This window comes from Pongo abelii, chromosome 1 (genome assembly GCF_028885655.2).
Source record: "Pongo abelii isolate AG06213 chromosome 1, NHGRI_mPonAbe1-v2.0_pri, whole genome shotgun sequence".
Taxonomy (NCBI): domain Eukaryota; kingdom Metazoa; phylum Chordata; class Mammalia; order Primates; family Hominidae; genus Pongo; species Pongo abelii.
This window is the reverse complement of record NC_071985.2, coordinates 110,390,575-110,415,553: the sequence shown is the minus strand read 5'-3', so window position 1 is coordinate 110,415,553 and position 24,979 is coordinate 110,390,575. Positions and strand designations below refer to the sequence as shown.

At 43.0% G+C, this 24,979-nt stretch overlaps 1 protein-coding gene and 1 pseudogene across 1 annotated transcript in view; one reads left to right on the top strand and one right to left on the bottom strand.

The window, feature by feature from the left end:
• LOC100441368 (PRAME family member 17-like) overlaps positions 1–21,547 on the top strand; it is a 31,312-nt pseudogene extending 9,765 nt beyond the window's left edge.
• LOC100447686 (neuroblastoma breakpoint family member 12) overlaps positions 1–24,979 on the bottom strand; it is a 2,265,351-nt gene that overhangs the window by 1,776,852 nt on the left and 463,520 nt on the right.

Here is a 24,979-nt window from a genome sequence, read left to right as displayed (position 1 = left end):
AAGATACATTCAGTTATGTATGTAAAGAACTATCTTTTTAAAGAATGAAATTACATCAAAAGAAAGAAAACTCAGCAAAAAGTCCTTGATTATTTGACATTGGGACTGTTGGAAACAGCACAGTCATCACAGACACCTTCATTCGCTGATCACTAAGGGTTTTTAGAGTTGTTGCCAACAATGTTATGTCCCATTAGGTCATGGGCTGACCTTTCTTTGCCAAGTAGCCTGGAACATTTTAGTCCTTTGTTGCATGTGTTGCCATTTCCTCAGACCCACAGATCTTATGACACACACTCTGGGTGTTGCTGAGCTGAGATGCCTGGAAAGTGGTCAGCATATCCAAGTGATGTGAATGGAGGGAGAATCCTCCAAAAATAGAAACATAAACAGAGGTAAGGTTGACAAATAAGTCAAATTGCCATATCATTATTTTGTTTGGGGTAGTTTAATGCTGTGGCTCATTTTTATCTCATTTCTTACATCCTTTAGCCAAAGCAGAAAGACTGGTTATCCCCATTCCCCTCTGCCCGACCTTCCTACCATCTCAGAGACAGGCTGCTTGAGGGCAAGGACTGTGCCTTCCAATAAAGAATTCAACTAGCAGATGCTCATTGAGTGAGTCACAGTTAATTACTTAATAAATCTGACATTGAAGTCCAGACTGTGTGACCTGCACAATTGTTTCCCTTTAGTTAACACCATTCTTCATAGAGCTAATGAATGCCCAAATCCACTGAGAATTCTCTAGAGCTTCCCCTTCTTCCACAAATGGAATGGCTCCAGCTTGACCAGGCTAAGAAGCACAGTGACACCCATCTTAGCTGGCTTAATTCTCAAATTCTCAATTGCTGGATAAGTCTTATCTATAGCCACAGCCAGCCCTTGACAAACTGTAAGTCTAGCAAAATTGTGTGTCTCAAACACGTGTGTGGTTTTTTTTTTTCCTCCTACATCTCCTCACCATCACTGGCTTCCCTCTTCCCCTACTTCCATTTTCATCACTGCAGGGCCCAAGCTCTTACCTGTCTTTATCAGAATTAACTCTTAGGGGGATAAGAATGGTATGGAAAATATATATCAGTTAGCATCAGTTAAAGAGGCCAGTCAACTCCTGCCTCTGAATACTATATTCCAGCCCCTCAATTAACCATTTCCCTCCTTTTTAGCCCCGCTCCATTTCTCGGATCCATCCTGAGAGGCTGAGAGTGTGTTTGCACAAGCACGGGCTTTGGAGTCTAGCTATGTGACAATGAACAAGTCACATCATCTTGCAGTAAAATGGGAACAATAAATACCTACCTCTTGGGGTTATTGTGAGGAGTGAGATAATATGTATAAAGAGCTTAGTACCAGACCTGAAACATAGTAAGTACTCAATAAATGGTTGCTGTTATTATTACACTTCCCACCCCAATCTGGTACTTAATTTTGATCACTCTCTCCATATACCAGCAGGTCTTTGAGGTCAGGATCTTAACTAATCTATCTTTGACCCCCTGTACAGTGCCCCATGTCTAGCAAAAGGTAGATGCTTAGTAAATGCTGAGTGAAGGAACAGGACCAACACTCTGCCTTAGATAGAGTGGGGCTGACTCCTGGGCTCCTGAATTGTTCCCTGAGTTGTAGCTCCTCTTGAATTGGGCTTCTGATTAAGCTTTATTCTAGTTTCTCAGCTCTCCAGAGAGGACTAAACATTTTCTGCACCAGGGACACTGGATTCCTGTCCCTGAGTCACATTTCAGGCTGGGGCTAAAGCCCAGGAATAATCCCAGGCATCGATTCTCTGCACCAGGTTCTACATGGTCCAACTGCCGAGGAATAGCTTGAAGTTCAATACTCTTCATCTCCATCAGCACTTCTCCCATCGATGTGGACAACTGCCATTTTCTAAACCTTACATAAAATGTGAATAAAAGTTTTTTGTTGTTGTTTTGTTTTTTGACACGGAGTCTTGCTCTGTCACCCAGGCTGGAGTGCAGTGGCACAATCTCAGCTCACTGCAACCTCTGCCCGCCAGGTTCAAGTGATTCTCCTGCCTCAGCCTCCCTCTAGGACTATAGGTGTGCACCACCATACCCGGCTAATTTTTATATTTTTTAGTAGAGACAAGGTTTCACTATGTTGGCCAGGCTGGTCTCGAACTCCTGACCTCAGGTGATCCACCTGCCTCAGCCTCCCAGAGTGATGGAATTACCAGGCATGAGCCACCGCACCCGGCCTAAAAGTTTATTTTTAAAGTACTGCTTTGTTGATTGATCTATGCTATACAATCTAAGTAAAAACAGAGTGCTTGCTATGCAAAAGCAGCTTTAAGACAAGAATCCTAACACCCACTCTGTCTTTGTCTTTTCGGGCTGCTATCACAAAATGCCATTGATTGCATGGCTTATACACAACAAAAATTTATTTCTCACAGTTCTGGAGGCTGAGGTCCAACATCAAGGCACCAGCAGATTCAGTGTCTAGTGAGAGCTTCTTTCTGTTTCCTTCTAACTGTGTTCTCACATGGCAGACAGTCCAAGGCAACTCTCTAGGGCCTCTTTCATAAGAATATTAATCCAATTCATGAGGGCTCCATCTTCATGACCTAATCACCTCCCAAAGCCCCAACTCCTCATACCAGCACATTGGTGATTAGATTTCAACATGAATTTGGGGAGTATATAAACATTCAGACCATAGCACCCTCCAATCTGATTCTTGTCCCTAAGTGCTACCCCAATATGGAAATTCTAGAGCCACCACTAACCCTGTACCCTGGTCACTGATAGACGATTTCTGCTAAACTTGGAAACTTGAGCTAAACTTGGGCTGGGGCAGCTCCCCAAGCACTGCCCTGCTCTAAGGCTGGAAAGATGGAGGGGATGTTCTCTTTTTTTCATCCACCCATAGGAAAACCACCCTAGCCTTGGATCTTGCTTCCCTATGACCTGCTGTTGAACCCTGGTCACTCTCATCTTCCCAGGCCTTGTCCAGTGTATAAAGGAGTGAGTGAAAAAAGTGAAAAAGGAGTGTGAAGGGTCTCCCAGCCTGATTGATGTATTCCTATACCAAGGGCCCCTTCCAGGTAGTGGATTTAATTCAGCCAGAAATGGCCTTCTCAAAGCCAAAAAAGTCTCTTCCAGGCAGATGGAGGAGGTTTACCTCAGCGTGACATCTGACACTCCCTTTCCTGCAGTGCAGCTCTCGTTGCCTGAAACGCCCTCCCTGAGTCAGTCACCCTGCATCACTTGCCTCAGAACTCAGGGCTCTGCACACGTGCTGTAGGCATTTCATCTATTTTAATAATAAAACAAAAATGACCTCAGCATAGGGACAACAGCAACCAGTCAATGGCTGCAAAATCGTTCCTACAATTTCATATTAACATTCTGTCATCAGTGACAGCAATGATGAAGGCATCCATTTAAAAAAAAAAAAAAGGAAAGACTTAGCCCTGGGAAGATGGATAATTATCTCTGCTAATTACTTCTGTGCCTTTGTTTAACCATTGCCCAGCCCAGAAGGCCTTGCCCCCTCCCGCATTCCCATCAATTAAAGTCTTACTCATCCTTGAAGGCCCAACTCAAATGCCACTTTCTCCAAGAAGCCTTTCCTAGTCCTCCAGTTAGAATTAATTGTCTTCTGCTCAATGTTCCTGTGATGTTTATTGTACAATATTCTCATGTCATTATATTAAAATGTTATCTATTTATTACATAATATATATTATGCAGTATTCCCATATCATTATTATAAAAATGGTACCATAAAGGTATATGGAAGATGATTAGCACTCTCAGCAGCCTATAACTCAGCCTCAATAAAAAAGAACTATTTTAAGATTATGAATAACTTCATATCTGCCCCACAGGTCAGGCTCTAAATATACACAGTTAGAAAGAAACTAACTTCTTTGACATTGTGAATCACAAAATCTAGCTGTTCTAAAAACAAACCTGAAAGAAAATGTAGGTATGAGCCATACCCCACGTTCCTTCATCTGCTGGGATAAACACTTCACTTTGTCCAAAAGATGTCAAGTCTCAGAATGAAACACGCCCTACTAACCTAATCAGTCCATCACACCACATAAGACACATAAAATCCCCTTTCCATCATTCCAGCTATGCTCAAACTCACTTCCACCTGAGGCTACTCACTAAACTTTTAAGCAACTATAGCAACAAGCATCATAAAAATAGCTATCACATATTGAGTCTCTACAAGTAGTAGACCATATGCTAGATTATTTAATATCTCAGTTAATCCTTGTGAAAACAAAAGGGTCAATTTCTCAAAGTCACAGCTACTAAGTAGCATATTGGAGATACAAATAAAGGTCTAGCTCCAAAGCCTATGCTCTTACCATTAGGTATTCCTGCTTCCTTAGTCATTGGAAAAGTTTCCTAAATTTTGTAATTTAGGTGGAAGCTGCAACTTTCACCCATGGTTGTGAGTTTTCCTCTTTGAGACCATCAAAACATATCTAATTCCCCTTCTACTTTACCAGCCTGCAAATAATTAAAAAGAGGTGGCGTGACTCCAAGACCTCTTATCTCTGGGCTAGACTTCCTTCAGCTGTTGTCCCTCTTATAAAATGGCTTCAGATCACATCATGGTCTGGCCCTCATCTCTTTTTTTATTATTGTTATTTTTCCATAAATTATTTTTAATTTATGGAATTATAATTCTATAATTTATAATATTCCATAAATTATAATTCCATAATTTAATTTATGGAATTTTAATTTTAAAAAATAAATTATATTTATTTTTCCATAAATTATTGGGGTACAGGTGGTATTTGGTTACATGAGTAAGTTTTTTAGTGGTGATTTGGTGCACCCATCACCCAAGCAGCATACACTGCACCTTATTTGTAGTCTTACCCCTCATCCTCCTCCCATGCTTCCCCCAAGTCCCCAAAGTCCATTGTATCATTCTTATGCCTTTGTGTCCTCATAGCTTAGCTTCTACATATCAGTGAGAACATATGATGTTCAGTTTTCCATTCCTGAGTTACTTCTATTAGAATAATAATCTCCGATCTCATCCAGGTTGCTGCAAATGCTGTTAATTCATTCCTTTTTATGGCTGAGTAGTATTCCATCGCATAAATATACCATGGTTTCTTTATCCACTCCTTCACTGATGGGCATTTGGGTTGGTTCCATGATTTTGCAGTTGTGAATTGTGCTGCTATAAACATGCATGTGCAAATATCTTTTTCATATCATGACTTCTTTACCTTTGGGTAGATACCCAGTAGTGGGATTGCTGGATCAAATGGTAGTTCTACTTTTAGTTTTTTAAGGAATCTCCACACTGTTTTCCATCACACTGTTTTCCATAGCGGCTGTGCTAGTTTACATTCCCACCAGCAGCGTAGAAGGGTTCCCTGATCACCGCATCCATGCCAACATCTACAGTTTTATTATTTTTTTATTATGGTCATTCTTGCAGGAGTAAGGTGGGATTGCATTGTGGTTTTAATTTGTATTTCCCTGATCATTAGTGATGTTGAGCATTTTTTCATATGTCTGTTGGCCATTTGTATATCTTCATTTGAGAAGTGTCTATTCATGTCCTTAGCCCACTTTTTGATGGGATTGTTTGTTTTTTTTTCTTGCTGATTTGTTTGAATTTGTTGTATATTCTGGATATTAGTCCTTTGTCAGACGTATAGATTATGAAGATTTTCTTCTACTCTGTGGGTTGTCCGTTTACTCTGCTGACTGTTCCTTTTGCTGTGCAAAAGCTCTTTAGTTTAATTAGGTCCCCATTATTTAAATTTGTTTTTGTTGCATTTGCTTTTGAGTTCTTGGTCATGAAATCCTTGCTTAAGCCAATGTCTAGAAGGGTTTTTCCAATGTTATCTTCTAGAATTTTTATAGTTTCAGGTCTTAGATTTAAGTCCTTAATCCACCTTGAGTTGATATTTGTATAGGGTGAGAGATGAGGATCCAGTTTCATTCTCTGACATGTGGCTAGCCAATTATCCCAGCACCATTTGGTGAAAAGGGTGTCCTTTCCTTAACTTTATGCTTTAAGATCAGTTGGCTATAAGTATTTGGGTTTATTTATGAGTTCTCTATTCTGTTCCATTGGTCTATGTGCCTATTTTTATACCATCACCATGCTGTTTTGGTGACTATGGCCTTACAGTATAGTTTGAAATCAGGTAGTGTGATGCCTCCAGATTTGTTCTTTTTGCTTTGACCATGAGGGCTCTTTTTTGGCTCCATATGAATTTAAAAAATTTTTTTCTAATTCTGATAAGAATGATGGTGGTATTTTGATGGGGATTGCATTGAATTTGTAGATTGCTTTTGGCAGTATGGTCATTTTTACAATATTGATTCTACCCATCCATGAACAGGGGATGTGTTTCCATTTGTGTCGTTATGATTTCTTTCAACAGTGTTTTGTAGTTTTCCTTGTAGAAGGTTTTTGACTCCTTGGTGGGGTATATTCCTAAGGTGTTTGTTTGTTTGTTTGTTTTGCAGCTATTGTAAAAGGGCTTGAGTTCTTTATTTGATTCTCTGCTTGGTCACTGTTAGTGTATAGAAGAGCTACTGATTTGTGTACATTAATCTTGTATCCAGAAACTTTGCTGAATTCTTTTATCAGTTCAGGAGCTTTCTGGAGGAGTCTTTAGGATTTTCAAGGTAAACTATCGTATCATCAGCAAACAATAACAGTTTGACTTCCTGTTTACCTATTTGGATGCCCTTTGTTTCTTTTTCTTGTCTGATTGCTCTGGCTAGGACTTCCAGTACTATGTTGAAGAGGAGTGATGATAGTGGGCATCCTTGTATTGTTCCCATTCTAAGAAGAAATGCTTTCAACTTTTCCCCATTCAGTATTATGTTGGCTGTGAGTTTGTCATAGATGGCTTTTATTACATTAAGGTATGTCCCTTGTTTTCCAGTTTTGCTTAGGGTTTTAATCATACAGGGATGCTGGATTTTGTCAAATGCTTTTTCTGCATCTATTGAGATGATCATGTGATTTTGTTTTTAATTCTGTTTATGTGGTGTATCACATTTATTGACTTGCATATGTTAAACCATCCCTGCATCCCTGGTATAAAATCCACTTGATCATGGTGGATTATCTTTTGATATATTGTTGGATTTGGTTAGCTAGTATTTTGTTAAGAATTTTAGCATCGGCCGGGCGTGGTGGCTCATGCCTGTAATCCCAGCACTTTGGGAGGCCGAGGCGGGCAGATCATGAGGTCAGGAGATCGAGACCATCCTGGTTAACACGGTGAAACCCCGTCTCTACAAAAAATACAAAAAATTAGCTGGGCGTGGTAAGCGCCTATAGTCCCAGCTACTCAGGAGGCAGAGGCAGAGGCAGGAGAATGGCATGAACCCAGGAGGCAGAGCTTGCAATAAGCCGAGATCGCACCACTGCACTCCATCCAGCCTTGGCAACAGAGTGAGACTCCATTTCAAAAAAAAAAAAAAAAGAATTTTAGCATCTATGTTCCTCAGGGATATCAGTCTGTAGTTTTCTTTTTTGGTTATGTCCTTTCCTGATTTTGGTATCAGGGTGATGCTGGCTTCATAAAATGAATTTGGGAGGGTTCCTTCTTTCTCTATCTTGTGGAATAGCATCAAAAGGATTGGTACCGATTCTTCTTTGAATGTCTGGTAGAATTCTGCTGTGAATCCAGCTAGTCCTGGACTTTTTTTGGTTGGTAATTTTTTAATTACCATTTCAGTCTCGCTGCTTGTTATTGGTCTGTTCAGGGTATCTAATTCTTCCTGATTTAAGCTAGGAAGGTTGTATTTTTCCAGGAATTTATCCATCTCTTCTAGGTTTTTTAGTTTATGTGCATAAAGGTGTTCATAGTAGCCTTGAATAATCTTTTGTATTTCAGTTGTAATACCTCCTGTTTTGTTTCTCAGTGAGGTTATTTGCATTTTCTCTCTTCTTTTCTTGGTTAGTCTTGCTAATGGTCTATCAATTTTATCTATCTTTCCAAAGAACCAGCTTTTTGTTTCATTTATCTTTTGTATTGTTTTTGTTGTTCTTTCAATTTCATGTAGTTCTGCTCTGATCTTGGTTATTTCCTTTCTTCTCCTGGGTTTGGGTTTGGTTTGTTCTTGTTTTTGTAGTTCCTTAAAGTGTGATTTTAGAATGTCAGTTTGTGCTCTTTCAGTCTTTTTTTTTTTTTTTTTTGAGATGGAGTCTCGCTCTGTCGCCCAGGCTGGAGTACAGTGGTGCAATCTCAGCTCACTGCAAGCTCCGCCTCCTGGGCTCATGCCATTCTCCTGCCTCAGCCTTCCAAGTAGGTGGGACTACAGGGGCCCACCACCACACCCAGCTAATTTTTTTTTGTATTTTTAGTAGAGACGGGGTTTCACTGTGTTAGCCAGGATGGTCTCAATCTCCTGACCTCATGATCCACCCACCTCGGCCTCCCAAAGTGCTGGGATTACAGGCATGAGACATTGTGCCCAGCCTCTTTCAGTCTTTTTGATGTAGGCATTTAGGGCTATGAACTTTCTTCTTAGCACCGCCTTTGCTGTATCCCAGAGGTTTTGATAGATTGTGTCATTATTGTTATTTAGTTCAAAGAATTTTTTAATTTCCATCTTGATTTTGTTTTTGATCCAATGCTGATTCAGGAGCAGGTTATTTAATTTCCATGTATTTGCATGGTTTTGAAGGTTCCTTTTGAAGTTGATTTCCAGTCTTACTCCACTGTGGTCTGAGAGAGTGTTTGATTATAATTTCAATTTTCTTAAATTTATTGAGGCTCATTTTATGGCCTATCAGATTGCCTATCTTGGAGAAAGTTTCATGTGCTGTTGAATAGAATGTGTACTCTGCAGTTGTTGGATGAAATGCTCTGTATATATCTGTTAAGTCCATTTGTTCCAAGGTATAGTTTAAATCCATTGTTTCTTTGGTGACTTTCTGTCTTGATGACCTCTCTAGTGCTGTCAGTGGAGTACTGAAGTCCCCCACTATTATTGTGTTGCTGCCTATCTCATCTCTTAGGCCTATTAACAACTGTTTTATAAATTTGGAAGCTCCAGTGTTAGGTGCATATATGTTTAAGATTGAGATATTCTCCTGTTGGACAAAGCATTTTGCCATTATATAATGTCCCTCTTTGTCTCTTTTAACTGCTGTTACTTTAAAGTTTGTTTTGTCTAATATAAGAATAGCTAACCCTGCTCACTTTTGGTGTCCATTTGTAAGAGATGCCTTTTTCCACCCCTTTGCTTTAAGTTTATGTGAGTCCTTATGTATTAAGTGAGTCTCCTAAAGGCAGCAGATAGTTCATTGGTGAGTTCTTATCCATTCTGCGGTTCTGTATCTTTCAAGTGAAGCATTTAGGCCATTTACATTCAATGTTAGTATTGAGATGTGAGGCACCATTCCATTCATCATGCTATTTGTTGCCTGTGTTCTTTGTTTTGTTTTTTGTTTTTACTTTTTAACTTGGATTTTTGTCTTATAGGTCTTGTGTGGTTTATGCTTTATAGAGTTTCTGTTTTGATGTGTCTCCAGGATTTATTTGTTTCAAGATTTACAGCTCCTTTTGGTAGTTCTTTTTTTTTTCTTTTGAGACGGAGTCTCGCTCTCGCCCAGGCTGGAGTGCAGGAGCACAATCTCAGCTCACTGCAAGCTCTGCCTCCCAGGTGCATGCTATTCTCCTGCCTCAGCCTCCCAAGTAGCTGGGACTACAGGCACCCGCCACCAAGCCGGCTAAGTCTTTGTATTTTTAGTAGAGACGGGGTTTCACCATGTTAGCCAGGATGGTCTCGATTTCCTGACCTCATGATCTGCCTGCCTCAGCCTCCCAAAGTGCTGGGATTACAGGCGTGAGCCACCATGCCCGGGCAGCAGTTCTTACAATGGTGGCTTGGTAGTGGTGAATTCTCTCAGCATTTCTTTGTCTGAAAAAGACTGTATCTTTCCTTTATATATGATGCTTAGTTTCACTGGATACAAAATTCTTGGCTGATAATTGTTTTGTTTGAGGAGGCTGAAGATAAGGCCCCGATCCCTTCTAGCTTGTAGGGTTTCTGCTGAGAAATTTGCTGTTAATCTAATAGGTTTTCCTTTATAGGTTATCTGGTGCTTCTGTGTCACAGCTTTAAGATTCTTTTCTTCATCTTAACTTTGGATAACCTGATAAAAATGTGCCTAGGTGATGATCTTTTTGCAATGAACTTCCCAGGTGTACTTTGTGCTTCTTGTATTTGGCTGTCTAGGTCTGTAGCAAGGCTGGGGAAGTTTTCCTCCATTATTCCCCCAAATATGTTTTCTAAGCTTTTAGAATTCTCTTCTTTCTCAGGAACACCAATTATTCTTAGCTTTGGTCATTTAACATAATCCCAGACTTCTTGGAGGGTTTATTCATATTTTCTTACTCTTTTTTCTTTGTCTTTGTTGGATTGGGTTAATTTGAAGACCTTGTCTTCAAGCTCTGAATTTCTTTCTTCTACTTGTTCAATTCTATTGCTGAGATTTCCCAGAGCATTTTGCATTTCTATAAGTGTGTCCAGTGTTTCCTCATGTTTTGATTGTTTTTTCTTTAAGCTATCTATTTCCTTGAATATTTCTCCCTTCACTTCTTGTATCGTTTTTTGGATTTCCTTGCACTGAACTTTGCCTTTCTCTGGTGACTCCCTGATTAGCTTAATAACTAACCTCCTGATTTCTTTTTCAGGGAAATCAGGGATTTCTTCTTGGTTTAGATCCATTGCCGGTGAACTAGTGTGATTTTTTGGGGGGTGTTAAAGAGCCTTGTTTTGTCATATTACCAGAATTGGTTTTCTGGTTCCTTATGTGGGTAGCTTCTGTCAGAGTGAAGGTCTAGGGCTGAAGGCTGTTGTTCAGATTCTTTTTGTCCCACGGCATATTCCTTGATGTAGTACTCTCCCCCTTTTCCTATGGATGTGGCTTCCTGTGAGCTGAACTGCAGTGATTGTTGTCTCTCTTCTGGGTCTAGCCACCCAGTAAGTCTACCCAGCTCTGGGCTGGTACTGGGGGTTGTCTGCACAGAGTTCTGTGATGTGAACCATCAATGGGTCTCTCAACCGTGGATACCAGTGCATGTTCCAGTGGAGGTGGCAATAGGAGGTGCAATGGACTCTGTGAGGGTTCTTAGCTTTATGGTTTAATGCTCTATTATTGTGCTGGCTGGCCTCCTGCAGGGAGGTGGCACTTTCCAGAGAGCATCAACTGTGATAGTATGGAGAGGAACAAGCAGTGGGCAGGTCCCTTTAACATCCAAGATTATATGACTTTGTCTCCCGCTACCAGGGTGAGTAGGGAAGGACCATCAGGTGGGGGCAGGGCTAGGTGTGTCTGAGCTCAGACTCTTCTTGGGCCGGTCTTGCTGCAGCCGCTGTGGCAGATGGGGGTGAGGTTCCTAGGTCAATGGAGTTGTGTACCTAGGAGGATTATGGCTGCCTCTGCTGAGTCATGCAAGTTGTCAGGGAAGTGGGGAAAGCCGGCAGTCACAGGCCTCACCCAGATTCCACACAAACTGAGGGACCAGTCTCACTCCCACCATGTCCCCACTAACAGCACTGAGTCCGTTTCCAGGCAGTGGGTGAGCCAGGCTTGAGAACTTGCCCTAGGCTACCCACCTCCCAGCTGCAAAAGAAAAGGGCTTGGTTCTTCCCCCACCTGTGGAGTCTGCACACCAAATTCACACCCTCCCCTGAGTTCTGGCCAGGAGGCTTCTTGACTTATTCACACCCTCCCCTGAGTTCTGGCCAGGAGGCTTCTTGACCTATTCACACTGTTACAAAGTTCAGCTGGAGACCTCCTTCTCCCTGTGGAGAAGGAAATGTTGTATCTGGGACATCACTTCAGTCTGCTGAAATCTTTCTAAATCCTAATCTTGTCATCCAACATAGTCACTAACCCTCTCAGCAAATTTGATCAGTATATTCTGTGAATCCATCCATGTCATTAATAAAAATGTTGACTGGGACCCTGTGTCAGGCCTCTGAGCCCAAGCTAAGCCATCATATCCCCTGTGACCTGCACATACACATCCAGATGGCCAGTTCCTGCCTTAACTGATGACATTCCACCACAAAAGAAGTGAAAATTTTCATGCGTGTCTGTGTGAAGAAACCACCAAACAGGCTTTGTGTGAGCAACATGGCTGTTTATTTCACCTGGGTGTAGGCGGGCTGAGTCCGAAAAGAGAGTCAGCGAAGGGAGATGGGGTGGAGCCGTTTTATAGGATTTGGGAAGGTAATGGAAAATTACAGTCAAAGGGGGTTGTTCTCTGGTGGGCAGGGGCAGGGGGTTCACAAGGTGCTCAGTGGGGGAGCTTCTGAGCCAGGAGAAGGAAATTCACAGGGTTAATCACTCAGTTAAGGTGGGGCAGGAACAAATCACAATGGTGGAATGTCATCAGTTAAGGTGGGGCAGTGCCTTTTCACTTCTTTTATGATTCTTCAGTTACTTCAGGCCATCTGGGTGTATATGTGCAAGTCAGAGGGGATGCGATGGCTTGGCTTGGGCTCAGAGGCCTGACAAAAATGGCCTGTTCCTGCCTTAACTGATGACATTGTCTTGTGAAATTCCTTCTCCTGGTTCATCCTGGCTCAAAAGCTCCCCTACTGAGCACCTTGTGACCCCCCACTCTGCCTGCCAGAGAACAACCCCCTTTGACTGTAATTTTCCTTTATCTACCCAAATCCTATAAAACGGCACCACCCTTATCTCCCTTTGCTGATTCTCTTTTCGGACTCAGCCTGCCTGCACCCAGGTGATTAAAAGCTTTATTGCTCACACAAAGCCTGTCTAGTCGTACTCCTATTCACTGTTCTCAACTACTCGTACATGCCCTGCTCTTGTTTACACTGCCGGTTTACACTGTTTCTCCAAGCCATCACAGCTGATATCTCCTGGTGCTATCCCCAAACTGCCACTCTTAACTCTTGAAGTAAATAAATAATCTTTGCTGACAGGACTATGCTGAATCTCCTTAGGCACTCTAATTAGATGTCCTAGGTCCTCCCAATTCTTAGACATTTAATACCTGTTTTTCTCCTTCTCTTATTCCGTTTAGTTTTTCAATTCATACAAAACCGTATCCAGGCCATCAACAATAATTCTAAATGACAAATGTTTCTTCTAACGGTCCAACAATATTACCCCTTACTACAAAATCTTCTTTCAGCTTAATCTCTCCCACTCTAGGTTCCCACACCGCCCCTAATCCCACTCAAAGCAGCCCTGAGAAACATCGCCCATTACCACGTCATACCACCCCAAAAAAATTTTCACCATCCCAACACTTTACCACTATTTCATTTTATTTTTCTTATTAATATAAGAAGACAGGAATGTCAGGCCTCTGAGCCCAAGCTAAGCCATCATATCCCCTGTGACATGCACATACACATCCAGATGGCCGGTTCCTGCCTTAATTGATGACATTCCACCACAAAAGAAGTGAAAATGGCCTGTTCCTGCCTTAACTGATGACATTGTCTTGTGAAATTCCTTCTCCTGGCTCATCCTAGCTCAAAAGCTCCCCTACTGAGCACCTTGTGACCCCCACTCTGCCCGCCAGAGAACAACCCCCCTTTGACTGTAACTTTCCTTTATCTACCCAAATCCTATAAAACGGCCCCACCCTTATCTCCCTTTGCTGACTCTCTTTTCAGACTCAGCCCTCCTGCACCCAGGTGATTAAAAGCTTTATTGCTCACACAAAGCCTGTTTGGTGGTCTCTTCACACGGACACGCATGAAACCCTGCAGCAAATGACTAGAGACCTCCCGTAAAGTTGACGCAGATTCATTAATCATCAGTCTTCACATGTGATTGTTCGACCAGTTACATATCTGCTTAACTGTTCTGAGCTCACAGGTCTATATCCTGCTGAAACTCACTAGCTCAGTAACCCCATCAACAAAGGAAATGGGTTTAGTCTGGCATAATTTGTTTCAAGTGAGTTCCTGTTATTTTATGAAGGTTCATCTGGCAGGATGGATCCTAAACCCACACTGCTTCTGCTGACGGTGTCTGTACCTAAGGTGGGAGTTGTGATAACATAATAAATAATCTATAATCACTTGCAGAACCCTAAGAAGCCAGGATTCCCAATTACCTACCCAATACAAAACAAAAAATACATATATGCAAAAGACCAGCCTAAAGTAAAATGGCAAAATTTTTCTTTGGCTCTCTGACACGTTGCTCTCAGCCTTCCTCTATTGCATGGTATCCTTTCTTTCCTACCCCATATGAATCCTGTGACCTCATGAGACCCTCTGACTTCCCAAGGCTCCCCACCTTGGTATTTTATTTCATTCCTGCCCTCCCTTAAATGCTCCAAGCTCCAAAATGAACTCTTCCTGAACTCCTCCCTCCATTCTACTTTCTTAATGTACTCGTCTCAGATAGATAAGACAAAAAACAACTGGACTGTAAGAATTCACACTGAAGTATGAATGACCAATTACCCTGCAAGAATGCAGGTATTTGTAAAATAGGAACATAGCTAACCCCAAATAAGCTCTACTTAGTGGAATTACAAGCCCTGTGATAAAATCTGGGTGGGAAATTGCAAACAGAATTTGACATATCTTTTGCTGGGGGGGCTTTTGTAGTAGTCAGGGTTCTTGGATATAAGTAACAGAAAACTTCCCTGATTATCTTAATCAGAAATGAGATTGGAAAAGGTATCAGGTATGTATACTCAGAACTGATGAGGAGGCTTGGAAGTCAGACAGAACCCAAGAAAGACTGGGCAGCTGAAACCTCATTTGGATCACACAACAAAAATATGCTGTCTAGAAAGCCTTGGCAGACTCCACGGCTAATGGAGCTTGACTAGTACTGGACTCTAAATACTGAATCCCTAGGCACCTGAATCCCTCCTGCTTTAAACATTTTCAACCATTCCTAAAATTCAAAGACCAGGCCCAAAGTGTCCATTGGTCAAGGCTGGGCTGCATAGCCACTCCTCAGTGCCAGGGAAGAAGAGAAGAGTATTTTCCATTCTTTAGCTTTCTTAATGGGAGAGTAGTCCTCCTCACTCTTCCTCCTTCTTTTAGGATTCAGAAGTAGATTATCCAATCTACTTTCAAAGACCAGGCCCAAAGTGTCCATTGGTCAAGGCTGGGCTGCATAGCCACTCCTCAGTGCCAGGGAAGAAGAGAAGAGTATTTTCCATTCTTTAGCTTTCTTAATGGGAGACTAGTCCTCCTCACTCTTCCTCCTTCTTTTAGGATTCAGAAGTAGATTATCCAAGAGCATGAGAAATGTCTAGTATAACTCCTAGAACTCCTTAAGTTTTACATATACTTTTAATGACAGTCTGATCCTGTATCTGCCCCTTCTACAGCCATTTGTTGGGGTTGGGGTGAGCTTGCCACCTTCAAGAGTCATTGTGGTAGACAACTGAGTACTGTATCTGTTTCTTGGCGGGCAGGTCTACACAAACCTGCCCCCAGAGTCTGAGAAAGCCTCTCAGCTGCTAAAGAAGGAGGCTAACAAATCCAGTTTCTTAGAAAGAACATTTATTTAATAGGAACTTAACAAACAGAAGCCATGTCTATGTCTCAGGCAGTGGCACGACAAGATGGATGATCCTGCACCATTACCCTCCAGACTGGGTGTTTATATACTGTAGAAGAGGAGCACAGGTGCTTCAGAGAGAACAGATAGGAATTTGCCATAAGGGCAGAATTTACAGTAAGTAGGAATTCACCCATAAGGAACAAACCAAAAATCTTAGAGGCCTTCCCAGAAGAGGGGTCAATCAGAAGCCAAATGGCGAGTTAGCATCTAAGATAGAATTGCTTTGGCCTCTACAGTATCACCCCACACGTATCCCAAGCTCAGCAGTCAGAATCTTGACAAACTTTTTTTAAAAAAACTGTTGGAATATGCCACACATACAGAAAAGTGCACAGATCATAAGTGCACTTTCATAAAGCAAAGTGAAATTTCACAAAGCAAACATATCTTCTGAAGAAATATTACCAGCCACCCCAGGTGCCCCCCATCGGCGTCAGTTACTACCTTCCCAAGGTGACCACTACCCTGGCACCTGGTACAACTGATTTTTTTCTTTGCCTTCAAATTTTGAAAAATTGAATTGTATGGTATTTTCTCTTTTAGGGCTGGATTCTTTCACTCAACATTTTGTTTGTGAGAGTCATCCATATTGTATGTGGTTGTATTTGACCAACCACTTTAGTAAGATTGCTGTCGCACTAGCTGGCTGTCCCAAGGGGGCCTGGGATTTACTGACAATCATATACTGAGGTCAGCTCAGAAACAAAACTCTAGACATTTGTTACATTCACAAGAAATCTGGGCAACCGTGATTAGTTCTAGTGAACTTGAATATCACTCTTTTGTTATCCTGTGCTAAAACCAGGGAGATCTGAGTAATAATAGTAGTGATACAGATATAAGGAATCCCTTAGATTTACAAAAGTGTTTTACATGAGCTTAAAATGCTCTAACAAGTGTCCTCTTGGTTCCTAAAAATGCTTGCACCAGGAACAGAATTCAACTTCCCAATAATTAAAGGACTTCATATTTGGAGTTCAGGGAGTTCTGGCCTTGTGACAGACAAGAACTCACCATTCACCTGGACATGCCCAAGTGAGTCATCTCTGTGTCCAGTGCAGTGGTCTCTAAACACATGGGTCATTTGGGATAAACTGGTAGTGGAGAAATGGTAATGAGGGGAAAGTTACTGGTACAGCTAGAGATAATGAAACTGGTTTACAAAGAGGCTGCAGATGGAGACAAGGGAATGCATTAAGGGAGGGGCAGGCAGGACGAGGAATGCTAGATGATCGGACTAAAACATTTAAGCTCTCCCAAAAATGTGCTCCGGAAAAGCAATCTCCTTGGAGAAACAGGTTGAAGATTAAATTGCACCTCCCTGGGGGCACCCGCAGTCATACGATAGTGTGCTTGTGGGGTAGAGGGATCTGGAGGTGAGAAGCCAGAGGGAGAGCTAGCAGGGCTCTACGAGGAGGCAGCATTCCTGGTTCTCAGCTGTTTGTTTTGTAAATGGAAGAAGAAAGTACTTTGCATTCCATAGGTGTCTGTGGGTAAAACCATCACTTTGCAAACCTCTGTTCTTAAACCAATAGGACAAAGAGTGGTTGCTGCATGTCTGCAAGCTGAGTAGTTTGAAGTTAGCGAGGAAGGCAGTGAGATGACAGTAGTCAGAGGGGAGTCAGAAGTCTGGTGCTACTGGGGACCAAAGAAGCCATGAGGGGTCGCACCTTGGCTCAGTGGGCTAGCCTTTCTCCATGCGAATGTATCTGTTTGTCTCTGCTTCTCATCTTCAACCCAGCCCCAGACTCAACGTCCTTTATGGCTCTAGATGGTGATAGAGAAGGTGAGGCAAACAGGAAAAGCAGAAGGAAAAGAAGCAGAGAGAAGAAAGTGTCTGAGTCAAGAAGGAAAAGTTGAAAGATGGCCAAGATGAGGGAGAGAAAGGATTGTGGGAAGGGAGCAGGGAGGGTCATCTTAGTCCTGTGTTGACACTTCCCCCAAAACCCATGAATTCCCCCACGGTGTGAGTGGCAGATGAGGTGAAACCATGAAAAGACATGGAGGGGTAAACAGGGAGAGGCTGCAGTGGGCTGGGAGCTAAAGCCCTGCTTCACACTTCACTGCAGTGTTCACTCACATTTGCCTTGTCACTCACTCTTAGCCTATTCAGAATTTTTGAAAACGAAACCTGATATTCAAAGTTAAGCACTCTTCAAGTCAGGTCAAGAGTCTCAACAATTATGTGCATCTGCATATATGAGGCAGTGTTAGAAGTTGAGGAGATATGAAAACGAGACCAAAGAATGTCCTACCAAGGAGTGTCAGACAGATGATGTTAAGGGCCACAGGTGGGTAGATTTTACTAAGATGCTGAGAGTCAGCAAGGGGAGAGAACTCACCCAGTTGAAGGAGTCAGAGAAGCCTACCAAGAGGAAGCCATACTTAAGAAGAGCACCGAAAGATAAGGAATGGAATAAGGAATTCCAAGTAGAAGGAAACACCTCGGCTGGGCAAAGGGACTCATGCCTGTAATCCCAGTGCTTTGGGAGGCTGAGGCCAGAGGACTGATTGAGCCTGGGAGTTTGAGGCTGCAATGATCACACCACTGTGCTCCAGCCTGTGCGACAGAGCAAAACCCTGTGTCTAAATAATGAAGATAAAGAAGGAAACACCTTAAACCAAGACCCACAAATAAAAAAGTACTGGGCAGGTTTTAAACATGACTGATGCTTCTGTGTAGTCAAAGGTATAAGGAGATGAGGCTAGAAGGAAGAGAAGCCATATTATAAAGGCATTTGAATGTCAGAGTTTGGATTTCACTTTGTAGGTAAACAGGAGCCATTGAAAATTTTTCTGCAGGGAAGTTCTATGACCAAGTAGCATTTTAAGAAGAATAATCTGGCAGCAATATATATAAGTAATCATCATGACAAGGTCTGAAGTCAAGGAATCCCATTAGAAGGCTACTAGAATAGTCTAGGGGGAGTAATAGCCTAAATTAGGCTTGTGTGTGTGTGTGTGTGTGTGTGTGTGTGTATATATATATATGATATATATATATGAGAGACATATATATGAGACATATATATATGAGACATATATATATATGAGACATATATATATATATATGAGACATATATATATATATATATGAGACAGGGTCTTGCTCTATTGCTCAGGCTGGAGCACAGTGGCATGATCATAGCTCTATAATCTTAGATTCATAAGCTCAAACAATTCTCCCAGCTCAGCCTCCCAAAGTGCTAGGAGTACAAGCATGAGCCATTGTGGCCAACCCAGATACATATATTTTTAAATGTTTCATTGATAAAACCTATAGAACTTAGTTATTGATTGGATGTAGTTGATACAGGAAAGGAAGTCTTGACTCCAAGGTGTGTGTCCAGAGCTGATAGAAGTGTAATGGTTCCATTAACATAAATTTAAAAATCAGAAAGAAGCTCAGAAGTGTAGGGGGAGGGGAGGTCTTAGTTTTGGGATGTATTGCAATGTCAGTAGAATATTTAGATAAAATGTCTAGCCAGTAGTTAAAATACAGAAAGTAAATGATTTGTGGCTGAATATATAGACATGATGACTAGCTTCATAGTAATAGGAGTAGTAAAAATCACACACAAAAAAATTGTAATGCTGAGTGTTCAGTCCCAGAGCAAGGAGTGTGGTAGTTTAAGGGAGGGGCTGTCATCATCCTTGCTTTCAAGTTAAACTGTTAACTAAATTCCCCCCAATGCTAGCTTGGCTTATGCCCAGGAATGATCAAAGATAGCTTGGAGATCAGAAGCAAGAAGAGTCAACTATGTCAGGTTTCTGTTAATGTCATAGTTATGAAAAGGTGGTCTCACAGGGACTTTGGATGAGAGAGTTTCTTTTATTTTCTTTTTTGTTTGTTTGTTTGGTTTGTTTTTTTTTTTTTTGAGATGGAGTCTCACTCTGTTGCTCAGGCTGGAGTACAGTGGCACGGTCTCAGCTCACTGCAACATCTTCCTCCCAGGTTAGGCAATTCTCCTGCCTCAGCCTCCCGAGCAGCTGGGATTACAGGTGAGCACCACCATGTCTGACTAATTTTTGTATTTTTCATAGAGACAGGATTTCATCATGCTGGCAGGCTGGTCTCAAACTCCTGACCTCAAGTGATCTGCCTGCCTCGACCTCCCAAAGTGCTGGGATTAAAGGCATGAGCCACTGCGCCCGGCCATGACGAGAGAGTTTCTAGTTGAGGGGTGTTTACTGCCTGTATGTGGAACGTTAACTGAAACTGCACCTATCACTGAAGGACATAAAATGATCCTGTTACCTGAAATACCCATACTGTCTGGGATGACGTCAGTTAAATATGTTAATGAGGATGGCAGTTCCCAGAGTTCCATACTTAAATAGCAATGGTTTATATAGGATCATGCCACCTGGGGAATGCCAGAAGGAGATACTCACAGGCACAGATCCTCTTTTTCTCTAAAACTGACTCTGGAACTATGTGAGGAGCTGCCAGATTCCATGGTTCCTGATAAACAGTTCCCTCACTGACAAAAAGCTATTGGATTTGTGGATGGCAGTTTCAAAGTGAAAGGACCACCTCTTGTTTGGAAGGCTGCTCCTCTGATTATTTATCAAAATAAGACTCCAGGCCCCACCCAGACTCCTGGAGCTGGTGGGGCAGAGCCTGCTGAGGAACCAGTTCTTGGCCATCTTCACCCTGGAGGAGCTGCCCAAGGAGGTCTTCTGTCTGCTGTTCATGGAGGCCTCCACCAGGAGATGCTGTGAGATTCTAAAGGCCATGGTGCAGGCCTGGCCCTTCCCCTGCCTCCCTCTGGGTTCCCTGATGAAGATACCTCATCTGGAGACCTTGCGAGCTATGCTGAAGAGACTTCATACACTACTGGCCAGAAGATTCGCCACAGGAGGTAGAAACTTCAAGTGCTGGATTTGCAGGATGTTGATGAGAATTTCTGGACCATATGGTCTGGAGCCAGGGCCCTGTCCTGCTCCCCAGAGGCCATGAGTATGAGGCAGACAGTGGTGGACTGTCCAAGGACAGGAGAGCACCAGCCCTTGAAGGTGTTCATAGACCTCTACCTAAAGGAAAACACCCTGGATGAATGTCTGTGCTACCTCTGTGGGTGGATCCACTACAGAAGAGGTTTAGTACACCTGTGTTGTAGTAAGGTACAGAATTACTCAATGTCCACTTCAAATTTCAGAAATTTATTGGAAGAGGTATACCCAGACAGCAGTATCCATGAGTTGGAAGGCTGGAAAAAGTGCTCGCTGAATAGAACAGGAAAGTTTGCCCCTTACCTGAGCCAGATGAGCAATCTTCACAAACTCTTTTTAGCCTTCAGTTATGGGCGTGAGTCATACATGCGCGGCCAACAGCAGTTCATTCCTGACTTGGACTCTCCATTCCTCTGCCTGGAACCCCCAGATGCTTTATATAAGAAAAGTCAATAATATCAAAGAGCACCTGCTCAGGTGCCTCAAGAACCCCTTGGAGGCCTTTACATTCTGTCATGCTTACCTAGCTGATCGGGACATGGGGTGTCAGTACCCAAGCCTCAGTCAGCTAAAACAGCTGCATCTGATTCATATCCTAATGTGGACCACCAATCTTGAGCCTCTTGGAGATCTGCTAGAGAAAGCTGCTGCTACTCTCGAGACCCTCATCTTAGAGGACTGTCGGATTTAGGACTCCCAACTCAGGTTCATTCTACCTGCCCTGAGCCGCTGATCCCAGCTCACCACCTTCTACTTTCATGGAAATGAGACCTCCATGAATGCTCTGAAAGTCCTGTTGCATCACACAGGTGAACTGAGCAAGTTAGGCCTGGAGACATATCCTGCCCCTCTGGAGAGTCTTAACAACAGGGATCATGTCAGTTGGGAGATCCTCGCCCCAATTCAGGCTGAGCTGATGCGTACACTCAGGGAAGTAAGGCAGCCCAAGAGGATCTTCTTTGGTCCTGCCCCCTGCCCTTGGCCATCTGAGAAACTGGAGTTCCATCTCTGCTCCTAGGGAAGGCCTGGTTAGTGGGGTGGATAGGCTTTTTCCTGGACACTTGGGCACTAAAATCTAGGACGCAGGTACATTCTGTTGTTGTTGTTGTTTTGAGACAGAGTTTCATCTGTCACTCAGGCTGAAGTGCAGTGGCACAATCTCAGCTGACTGCAAACTCCGCCTCCCAGGTTCAAGTGATTCTCCTGCCTCAGCCTCCTGAGTAGCTGGTGTTACGGGCTTGTGCCACCATGCCCAACTAATTTTTGTATTTTTAGTAGAGACAGGGTTTCACAAGTTGGTGAGGCTGACCTCAAACTCCTGACCTCAAGTGATCTGCCCACCTCTGCCTTCCACAGTGCCAGGTTTACAGGCATGAGCAGCCGGGCCCGGTCAGGTGCATCTTAAAGGAAGCACAGAGCCAGTGTGTTTCAGGCACGTGCTCGCTGTGAGTAGAAAAACAAAGGTGACTAAGCAGGGGGCAGTACTGGGTGAAAATGCTAACTTGGCGTCCATGAGGCCTTCAGGGACCTGTGTCCTAGAGTCAGAACCTGAAGTTCTAGAGTGATGCAGGAGTTACTCCCGCAAGGATGGTTATTGAAAAATGTCAAAAATAAATGGAACCTGAGTGGAAAAAAAAAAATGTAATTCTAACACATAGCTGAGACCAGGAATTAGGCTAAGATAATTAAGCTAAAAATATATATGTATATATAATTTTTTTAAAAGCCTTATAAATTATATGTTGTTTGTCTTTATCTGTTTTGCATTGCTAGAACAGAATACCTGAGGCTGGATATAAAGAAAAGAGCCTTATTTGGCTCACAATTCTGGGGACTGGGAGGTCCGAGATTGGGCAGCTGCATCTGTTGAGGGCCTAAGGCTGCTTCCACTCATGGCTGTAAGTGGAAGGGGAGCAGACATGTGCAAAGAGGTCACATGGCAAGAGAGGAAGCAAGAGAGAAACTGAGGAAGCCAGATTCTAAAAGCCCACTCTCACCAGAACTAATCCATCTCCACAAGAGGAAGAACTGACTCACCCCCACAGAGGGCATTAATCTATTTATGAGAGAGCTGCCCCTATGACCCAAACCTCCCAGCAGATGCCACCTCCCAACACTGCCACATTGGGAATCAAATTCCAACACGAGTTTGGGCAGGGACAAACCACATCCAAACTATAGTACTGTAACTATCCATGCTTAGAGATGAACAGAACTAGGTTAGAGAGATTAGGTAAATGAGGATTTGAAGCCAGGTATTCTGACTTCCAAAGACTGCACTCTTGGCCACCATGTTTTACTGCATCTGTAAGGGCTATTTTGACAGCTAGTGTGCAGAGAACACGTGAGTGGTGGGGAAGTGGACGCAGTAGGCAATGGAATGAAAAAGAACAAAAGAACAGAAGGCAGCAATGGCAGGACCCAGGGGAACAGATAGAAGCCTAAGCAAATGTATAAGTCTGGGGAGATCCTGAAGAGAAGCCTAAGAAAGGCTAATTGGCACAGAAGGACCCAGGAGGAAGTTGGAAGGGATGGAATTAGAAGGCCTAGGAAGGAGTTAGCCTGGTCAAAGAAAAGAGAGACTTCTCTGGAACAAAGAAGGAGCAAAGTAAAAGTACCAAGGAATTCTGAGGAGAAGCTGAGAGATCTTAGTTGTCATGGTCAAATTTTATCCCCCCAAAAATGTCGAAGTCCTAACCTCCAATATCTGTGAATGGGACTTTATTTGGAAATGGGTGTGTGCTGTTGATCAAGTCAACATGGGGCCAGTGGGTTGGGCCCTAATCCAATATGACTGTATCCTTATAAAAAGGGGAAAAATGGACACTAAGACAGACATGAGGAGAATGCCATGTGAACCTGAAGGCAGAGATCAAGATGATATGCCTACAAGCCAAGGAATACCAAATATTGAAATTGTTCTTTTTTTTTTTTTTTTTTTTTTTGAGACAATCTTGCTCTGTTGCCCAGGCTGGAGGGCAGTAGCATGATTTTGGTTCATGCAGCCTCCGTCTCCCAAGTTCAAGCAATTTTCCTGCCTCAGCCTCTTGAGTATCTGGAATTACAGGCACCTGCCAAAACACCCAGCTAATTTTTGTATTTTTTTTAGTAGAGACAGAGATTCACCATATTAGTCAGGCTGGTCTCAAACTCCTGAACTCAAGTGATCCACCTGCCTCGGCCTCCCAAAGTGCTGGGATTACAGGCATGAGCCACTGTGCCTGGCCCAGATATTGCATTTGAAATGCTATATTGAGAAGACATCCAGAAGCTAGAAGAGAGTCATGGAACAGATTCTCCCTCACAGCCCACAGAAGGAACACCTTTATCTTGGGCTTCTGGCCTCCAGAACTGTGATAAAAAATTTCTGTTGCTTAAGTTACTCACTTTGTGGCACTTTTTATTATGGCAGCCCTAGCAAACTAATACAGTGACCTTGACTTTCTCAAGAAATAGGCAACTTGTTCCCCATATCACATAGCTTCTGTAAAGAAAGACTTCTGGCTCGGTCCAGGGCCAACCCAGGTGTGGTTGGTGGAGATAATATAAGTGCAGCACTTGGGCCAGAGCTTAGGAGAAATCAAATGGGAAAAGTCTTTTTCCCTTCTCCCTCCAGGGATTCAAACAGCAACTGATTTCCTCATCCAGCTTGACCCTCTAAGGTGTTCTGGGAACAGGGTGCAGGAATGCAAGGTAGGCATGCTCCCTGAACTGAGCTGTAAGGAACCTGGCTTGCTTTGGTCAAGGATAGGCCGAGGTAAACATTCAGAGTGACTCAGCGAGTTTAGAGCGCAGGCGTGTAGCTCCACTTGTTGTCATGCCATGTAGACATAACATAGAGAAGCTCACCACCATAGCCATAATATAGGGAATGCTCATCACTTGGCTCTAAGCCGCTATTGTCTATAAAAGGTATAATTGCTTTGCCAACACTGTACAGGCACACTGGTGTCCAGAGAAAGAGCCAAAGCTGTCCATCTTTGCAGACAGACAGAGGGGAGCCAGGATGCAGCTTGGCTCACTCATGTCCAGAGAGAGAAAGAGTTAAGCTGCTGACCCTGAAGGCAAGGGAGAGCCGACCATGCAGCTGTGTGTGGGAGCCACTGAACTAACCAGCTGAGACAGGGTGGACAGTGTGAGAAAGCTGTTGATGACAGCTGATGCTAAATGAAATCATCTTTCACTTGCCTACAGCCCCCCAAGTGTTCTTTCTGCTCATCCACCCACTCCCTTCGGACTGCAACATGACATTTGGCATAGTCGTGAACCTGACATAAGCATAACTGAGGCAGGCAGATGTAAGGCCTGAGTGTGCAAAGGGCATTTCTAGGGTGGAATTTATACCTATGACCAGGGCACTGGGACATCCAGCTAACCCTGGATGTCGCCATTAGCATAGCTCACTTGGCATTTGAGGTTACATTAGATCCCTTGAGGTATTGTTGTGAGG